The sequence below is a fragment of the Pogona vitticeps genome, chromosome 2 (genome assembly GCF_051106095.1).
Source record: "Pogona vitticeps strain Pit_001003342236 chromosome 2, PviZW2.1, whole genome shotgun sequence".
Classification (NCBI taxonomy): domain Eukaryota; kingdom Metazoa; phylum Chordata; class Lepidosauria; order Squamata; family Agamidae; genus Pogona; species Pogona vitticeps.
Genome location: NC_135784.1, coordinates 117,978,422 through 117,987,484, shown reverse-complemented (window position 1 = coordinate 117,987,484; position 9,063 = coordinate 117,978,422). Strand labels below are relative to the sequence as shown.

The following is a 9,063-nucleotide window of genomic DNA, read 5'->3' as shown; positions in this document are numbered from 1 at the left end:
AACTCCATGGGGCCGAAATACTCTCCCCAAGCTGCACTCTCTGGGGGCGGTCCTCCAAGAAGGAATGAAGCCAGGCTAGAGCCAAGCCACCAATACCTAACTCAGAGAGCCTCCCCAGGAGGATACTGTGGTCAACGGTATCGAAAGCCGCTGAGATGTCGAGGAGGACCAACAAAGAAATTTTACCACTGTCGGCCTCCCTCAACAAGTCATCGTACAGGGCGACCAATGCCGTCTCTGCACCGTGGCATGGCCTGAAGCCCGACTGAAAAGGATCCAGGGCATCTGTTTCATCCAGATGTGCTTGAAGCTGGTCAGCCACCACCCTCTCGACTACTTTGCTCATGAAAGAAATATTGGCGACGGGCCTATAATTGCCAATTTCGTCCACCACCAAATTAGGTTTCTTTCTTATGGGCCTAATGAGTGTCTCCTTGAGGGCAGAGGGAAACCTGCCCTCAAGGAAAGACCCATTTATTATTGCAGTGGCCCATTCTGTTGTTATCGGCCTGGCTGCTTTGATTAGCCAGGCCGGGCAAGGGTCCAAGGAGGAGGTGGTGGCTCGACAGCGGTCAAGTACTCTGGCCACAGAATCAGGCGTGACAGGCTGAAAGGAGTGAAGGGTTACCGGGCAAGACATCTCTGCTTGACTTACTGTGTTCAAAAAAGGAGAGAGGTCCCGTCGGATGTTCTCCACTTTAGATTTTAAAAAGGCTGCAAACTGGTCAGGTGAAAAATTAAGGGGAGGCCTATCATCCAGACCAGTTCCGGATAGGTCGCGCACTATACGGAATAACTCCGCCTGCTGGTTGGACACTACACTTATCCGGTTAGCAAAGTTCGACAAGCAGCCTTTACCTTAGACAGGTAAAGGTTAGTTGCGACCCTGACAGCTATCCTATTATAATCCGTCGGGTTCTTCCTCCATCTACGCTCTAGCCTTCTCCTATGTCGCTTCAGCACTCGAAGCTCCTGGTTAAACCAGGGCGCTGGACGAGCTCTACGATGGAGAGGGCGTTTAGGTGCGATCGTGTCTATAGCCCTGGTTACGAAGGTGGACCAGTTATCAACCAGAGCGTTGACAGGAGCGCTAGCCAGGTCCGCCGTGACCCCTCTCATGACGTCCTGGAATCCAGCCGGATCCAGTAGCCTTCGAGGGTGGACCATAGAAATAGGTCCCTGCTCCCTTCGAGGGGGGAGAGCCACTGTGAGGTTACATTTTATTAGGTGTTGATCTGACCATGACAAGGGGACTGACATGAGGTCTGTCACCACCAGATCACACTCGCTTCAACTGGAGGAAAAGACCAGGTCCAATGTGTGACCACCCACGTGGGTGGGACCGTTGACATGTTGGGACATGTTCAAGGAAGCCATGGTTTCGAAGAACTCAAGAGCTGACCCAGATGGTCCTGCCCCTGCGTGCATGTTGAGATCACCCAAGACCAAAAGCCTCGGGGATCCCAATAGTGCCGTGGAGACAAAGTCAGTCAACTCCGGAAGGGAAGTGGCTGGATCGCAGGGAGCGCGGTAACCCAGCAAAATCCCAAAACCATCCCTGGCCCCAATCGACACGTGGAGTGCCTCTAGACCCGGCTTTACCACCGAGGAGCGCCTAGTAACCTCCAAGCTGGATTTATAAACAATGGCTACTCCTCCCCCCCGCCCCTCCAGTCTACCCTGGTGCTGGACAGCATAACCGGGCGGACAGACAAGAGCCAGGGGAGGACCCCCCTCCCCGCTGATCCACATCTCGGTTATGCATGCCAGGTCTGCATTCTCCTCCAGGATAAGATCGTGAATCACCTGAGGCTTGTTGGCTATAGGCCTGGCATTCAACAGTACCAGAGTACAAGTAAGGCAATTAGTCATTCATTTTCACAGATCCTCCTGCTGCACCTTCTTCTTCCTTTGAAAATCAGAAGAGACAACAGGATCATTCCCAGTTTTGATAAAGAGTTATTTCAGGCATAAAACAGCTTGGGAATGGGAGACAAAATGGCCTTTAAATGTCCAGTTGTGTCTCAAGGTCTCCTGGGACCCAATTGGTCATCTTTCGCAAAGGATAGGAAAGGGTCTTGGGAGCCCTGAAAGACCACATGTAGTCAATCGGTTTCCTGGGTTTCACTGCTCCTGTAGCCAACCATAGTGTCTTCAGCAGATCTGCTTTACTGTTAAAGCCGAGCCAGAACTTGGAAAAGTTAATTTTGATCTCCACCCACCAAGATGCTGCAGCCAGCATTTATAGATGCCAATGCTAGATGAGTATGTACACATAAAGTGCCTTCGACCTCATTCATATACATGCCAAGATTATTTACCTATCCACTTTCGTGATACAGTTCCCATGGCTGTGGAAAATCCCTATAAAGCAGTTCTGTATGTGTGGCTGGCTGCTACCAGATGGAAAGATGAACCTCAGTGCATAGTGTCCTGTCAAGATTGACAAGGCCTTCTTTTGGGATATGGTGACAATGAATACATCAACTGAGGTAAAGACACAAAACTTTAGTAAAGAATCAGGAGAGCTGAAAGCATAAGCAACCCATCAGCAAAGTACAAACAAAGATCAATCTTCCTTCTCTTCTGCTTGACAGGAGCCCCAGAACAATTGTAAGCAGGTGACCAATAAGAGTCAATGGATACACAATACATCTCTGGATGAGGTCTGTTCCAATGATGGGCAAGATACCTGGACCTTATATATTTTTCAGGGCCTATACCTGTTCATAATCACATCTCTTCACATCCAACTTTTTGGATATTTATATTTCACTAATAAGCACACTGATCACCAAACTAAACGTTAAAGGATGTTTAGAATTGGACATCAAAACATACCACTTACTAGGACCATCTTACCTGGGTCCTCTTTATCACTTTTGAACATTTGGAGCAAAGAGCTTCGTGCTTCCCCTAGCAAACTCCAGACATCCAGTTAGGTGACACTGGTTTCTGATTATTTCAAGTGGTTAAAGTACCTAGTAACCACTAATCTTTGCATCTGCAGCATCTTGAACATGAGGCACAGAAAGGAATATTGATGCATCCCACACTAAACCTCCTCATCTTTAGCAATGTCTTCTTCATGGAAATTACACATAGGTGAACATTTAAAACTCTTCTGCCATACATAGGCAGAGGTGAGCCATCACATAGAAAGGTCCTTATTAGGATTGTTTACCAGATTGAGGTAAATCGCCCATTCTGAACAAAAATGTATTCATTTGGACTGATTTGTATAAAGTATATTTCAAAGTGGAATGATCAAATTTTATTTCAGGGTGAAGCAAATTTGTCTGAGACACAAATCATATTGGACAGACATAACTTGCTTCAGTCTTTATGTTCTCTGTTTGGGGGGGAAAGGCTAATGCCTAGCGAAACTAGCTCTCTGAAATTTGGCAGGTCTGTGTCTCTTTTTAGTGTCCAGCATATCTTGAAATTTCTTGTACATCAGAGCAAAATAAAAAAAAATTCAGCCATTTTGGTTCCCCAATGAAAATTAATGCAAGACTTAACAAATCAGCTTGGACCTGAAACACAAATTGGATCACAGTGGACCCATGCTGCTCAAGACGGAATGGAAATACAGTCCAAATACCACAATTCTCCATTCTGCGAACTCTGCCTACCTTGCAGCTACAGGAATGTGATATACCTGGGAAACAGGCCTAAATTTAAAAACTTCAAGGCTGAGCTAGGCCAAACGTCACTCAAGCCTTCTTCTCAGAAAGCAAGCACCCAGCTAGCAAAGGAGCAGGGACAGGAAGTTTGGGTGGAGCTAGGCCTAGTTAATTCTCAGATCCTTCCATATGAGGCCTTTCTCCCTAGTGCGTTACATTCAGGTGTTTGTGTCTAGAATTGAGAATTATGAGACAGTATTTGCAGTCCAAAATGTTTTTAAAAATCCATCCCTATTTGTTATTCTCCTAAAATGGTCACATGGTACACAGTGTAACTTAATGATGATAACCTCAAGATCACACAAACGGGGGAAGTAAACAAAACTTCAATCTTTCAGAACTTAGCAGTTACATCCAGAAGAGAGCTTGATGTTTTAAAAAATGTACATAGTTATCACTTTATGTATACCAAAATCTCAAACGTTTGTAGTAAGTCAAACATATATTAATAACATGACCACTCTGTGGCTAAACACTGAATCAAAGTGAAAGCTACAGGTCTTTGCACACTTGAACTTTTCAAATGAGTGCAGGACATATTGTGAACATTTTTCCAGCTGCTATAAGTGTCCCCTTTCCAGCCACGGGAGCTTCTTGAAAAATCAGTAAAAATGTTTGCAGGGAATCCACTGAATGCCTGCTGAAATTATTGTTTTATACATGAATGGCCTCCAGTATTATATAGAATAGCAGTGAAGAAGAACCCTTATTTGGCAAGGTGTGTTGCAACCAGGACTGAAGATTCAAGTGCCACTCAGGATGATGGCCCATCTTCCTTAACAATCTATTTTTAAGTCTAGTTTCCTTCTTCCCCCTGAAGATATCTGCTGATCCAAACTGAGAGGAAATGTGGTGTGAAAAAGCTAAAGGCAAAATAAAACATCTTCAATTTTTCAAAAATGTGTCACAGTGCATCTATGGATTTGGAATAAAAAGTTGTGTTTCTTTTTAATTCTCTGTCCTCATTTCAAGGTCACTACTTAAAATCTGTACTATGTCACTGAAGGTTAGACATTTTGGTCACCCCTTGACCCAACAACAATAACAGTGATTGGAAAATCGGGGGAAAAGTAACATATGGACACATTTTGAGAATGCACTTGCAGGATAATATTGTTCTTCCAGCAAATAATCTTCTTGAGGATTATGAATGTCATGCCCTTTATCTGATAGGCTTGCTATTCATCCCTTTCTGGGTGTAGTGACTGTAAATGCACTGTACTGAGTTCGCCATGAACTTTCAAAATATAGTGACAGCAGTAAAGATGTGGCTGGTCAGCCACAAAGGAGTTCTGCCTTTAGCAGGAAAAAAAGGGATCTATACAAATAAGAAGGTGCCATTTAAGAGGGAGAAAGTATGACAGACAAAGAACTCTAATACAAACATGTGGGGGCATTTATCTAATCTTTGAAGTGGGATTATCCAAGAAGGAAGGACAGTTTAAATAACAGTGGGTGGGTGTTTCTGTCAGAATTTGATACCTTGTGTGTTTGCGTGTTAGAACAATTTAGACAATGGAGTTTTCAGGTGGGTTTTGTTTCTGTATGTTTTTTGTTTTTAATTGCTGTACTGTGCACCTGTGTTTCTTTCCTTTGCAGCTGCCTAGAGTAGTGGTTTGCCACTAAATAAGCAGGGTATAAGTCCAATAAATAAAATAAAATATGAGGCATATAGAAAATCACCCTAAAACCTCTCTAAAAGTATAACACTTCTAAACTTGTGTCATGGAAATGTTTACTACAATAATCTCCAGCAAAAGCAACATCACTGAGCATAACAATTCTTTGGCAAGAGATATGAAAATAGTAAACACTGATATTTGATAGGAAATTAATGAAAATACACATAGTCATTTAGAAGTGACAGTGACGACATATAACTTGTTTATCCTTCTACTTATAAGCAGAAACAGGCAGGGAAAGTAAGCAACCATCATTATGAAGTGGAGAGGGTAACCATGACTTCCTAGCAAGTTAATTTTTTAAAAAAATTAGAATATAAATACGCATTGTTTCTCCTGCTTTAATCAGCAATGAAGAATTGGAAGAAGAATCATCTGCAAGACATCAAATAACAGAACACATATTATAAACAGACGTGTAGCACTGGATTATCAACAAACTATTTTTTTTCTTTATGAGAACTTCAATATTTCTTCATGCATTTGTAAGAAAACTTTTGCAGCTTTTGAAGTTTATAATATTTTAGTTTTTTTAATGAAGAATGTATTCTGCCCTTCTGGGTTGTAACCTCCATTATTCTATATGAATTTCATTCTAAATAGAATTGAACCATATTTGAATGCCTGCAACATTTCATAGTTATGAGACTTTGTTTAATTAATGTGCCTGTAGTTTTACATAACTGTAAGACTTTTGAAATATTTATTTATACAGTTTTCCTCACAACTCTATGACTCTCTTCAATATATTTTGGACTTGCCCTTTTACGATTTACAATATGAAACAATGTAGATTAGTAAAGCTAGAAAACAGACAAGGTGGAGTTGCCTAGACTTATTGAAAGAAAGAAAATACTTGTACTTAATATATCCAGATGAATTTTGAAATGCTATACAATGTTTGTAGTTAGTTTCATTCTGGAATTAACCATTTAGTGAAATAATGACTGTTATGATGGACCTAAAATATTTTTGTCAGTTATAAACTAGAATAGGCTTCCGTGATTTGCCCTGCTGGCCTGCATTCTGGGGATCTAGCATTCCCACTGTCCCAAAACATCATGGCCAAAGCACTAGAAAATTACCCAAAATTACACCCTTTTGTGGAACACAATAAATGATCACACAGGCAGAACACCATTCAAATCATTGAAGTTAGAAAAAAAAGTAAAACCCCTGCCAGCAGCAGGGGGAAGTGTGGATTGGATAGGAAAAAGGACAGGCTGGTTCGCATTAACCATTACATCATGTGAAAATTGAAAAATACTTTGAATTCACCCATGCCAACTTCAGAGAACATTGGGAAGTAGTTTTCAATGTATTGGCACCCTCAGTTGAATCTTAGAGAGGATGAAAATATGGCAGTGACAAGATAAAAATATAGGGCTGCATCTTCTACAGTAGAAAATATTTTCACCTGTTTTGTCCCTGGGAAAAAAAATCCTGTGCATTCTGTGAGATTGGGCTCAGAGTACCACAGAGTAGAGGAGAAACATCTAGTGTGAATCTGTTCTGCCAGAGGATGTCATTTTTTTTTGCCACCCAGGTTTCTTTTTCTTTAGACATTTGGGGTTTGATGTGGTTCTGCATCCCACTATTTATGCTCTATGAGAAGGGATGGGTAGCCCCGGCACTAGATTGGCAGAGTGTAGATGTAATGAATAAATTAAAAAAAATTCTAAGGGATATTACTGGATTTTTGGTATTTAATATATACCACCCCTTAGTGCACAGCACTATTCTGGGCACTGTACATATGACAGACAACAAAATAACACTATCAAGCAGAGAAAAAAGCAGACGACAGCAAGCTAAAATAAATCAGGCATAAATCCAGATGGCACAACGAATCCGTAGTCCATACTCTGATATCCAGACATAATAAAATAACTAAGGGTATGTGAATGCCTCCCACTTCAATTCAGTCAGAATTAATTGTCTTATCAAACATAATCAATTTGCTTCAAGCCAGTTTGTAGCCTGCTCAATTCAATATGTATCCAAATAGTTCAAAGTATTTCAAGTGTTTGTTTTTGTCTAGACAAAGAGAGACCATGAATATAGGGAAAATAAAGCATTCTGACCTGGGATTTGGGGTGGGGTTGGGGGAATCTCAGTGTCATCAACATCCTGCTCAATCTCCAGGGTACAAGCAAAGCTCCCACCATATTCTTTAAAAGTGTGCTGATTATATACCATCCCATAGTGCTTCAATGACTCTCTGGGCGGTTTACAAGTTACCGTATTTTTCGCTCCATAAGACGCACTTTTTCTCTCCAAAAAGGTGGGAGGGAAAGTACATGCATCTTATGGAGTGAATGCAGTAACCCAGGGCTCAGCCACCACCACCCAAAAGCCTCCCACTGCCATGCTGGGAGGCCTCTGAACTGGCAGCAGAGACTGCTTTCTGTTTGGACCTCACCATTCTGCACTGCTAGCTTTCCAGGATCTGCTTCCTGCAGCCCACTTGGAAAACCAGCAAGGCAAACAGGCCTATGGCAGCAAGCAGTGAAAATAGCCAAGGACCAAAGGGTGGTTCTAGAAAGACCAAGGGAAACCACAAACACAGTCTCCCACTTAGGCAGTTGATTTTCCCACATTTGGGGAAATCACAGGGGTCAGCTCATCCGAAGTGCAATAGATGAGCCTTACCCTGGGAAAACCACTTTTACAACAATGGTATCTCCCCTGCCAGGTCTGAGTTTGAATGACCCCTAAGCCTCCTGGCCCTTTGTGTGCACTATCCCCCAAAGGCATGGTGACCGCCGGCTGTACCTCCTGATCAAAACAGTGCTGCACAGCCCCAGTCCTGAAAGAGGCCAGGAGAGCTACTCAGTGTTTTGGGGTGCCCCACAGGACCCCCATCAGGGGCTAGATGTTCCTCCCACAATCCTCCAGTGCACAGATATTAGCATATCTGCCTGCTTGCATCACCCAGTAGGCTTCTCTATTGGAGAAGCAAAGCAGGAAGGAGGAGTCTCTTTCCCTTCACCTTCTGCAGAGAAGTTAGACCATGTGACTAGCCAGACATTTTGAGAAGCAGAGAGGGAGAGGGAGAGGGAGAGAGGACAGAAACAAAAGCTTCTAAAATTGGCAGTAAGTTAAAACAGGCCTGAGAATGGTGAGGGGAAGATAAAGTTACTACTGAGAGCCTGCTAGAATAGCTCTCTGTAGTTCAGAGCTTTGCAGGAAGCTGCATCACTTCATCATAAATTAGGCCTAAATAGAAGTAATTTTGCAGATATTTAAAACATTAAGAGACGGGGGGGGGGGGGGAGGCTAATGTATATTGTTAGCCAAATTTCATTCTGAAGCACAGAATGATTAAAAAGGCACTGAGCACATGCAGAATAAAGTTCAAAAGGGAAACCAAAAAGGGACCTAACACTCCTTTCCTTAATATATTACCACTAGGGCTACAGGTTTTATTTGGTGTATTAGCTTGCCACATTAGCTGAGTCCAGTTTTTATGGACTCATCAGGAGCAAGGCAATTTGAATTGCAGAGGGCAGATCTGAATCACAGATCTGAATATGTTCAAGTAAATGAAATCTTGAAAATTGGTTTAAGAACCCAACATTTCATAAATATCATTTCACATGTACACACACACAACTGGAAATAGAAATTTTAGTAGTATTTTTGTGTTAACAAAAGCTGCATGGTGTCACTCCCCCTGTTTTTATTGGTTTTTC

General features: G+C 42.3%; 1 pseudogene; it reads right to left on the bottom strand.

Annotated features, from left to right (window-relative positions):
• Nucleotides 1-7,918: 7,918 nt before the first annotated feature.
• LOC140705130 (U1 spliceosomal RNA) lies at nucleotides 7,919-8,071 on the bottom strand (annotated as a pseudogene).
• Between the last annotated feature and the right edge of the window lie 992 nt (nucleotides 8,072-9,063).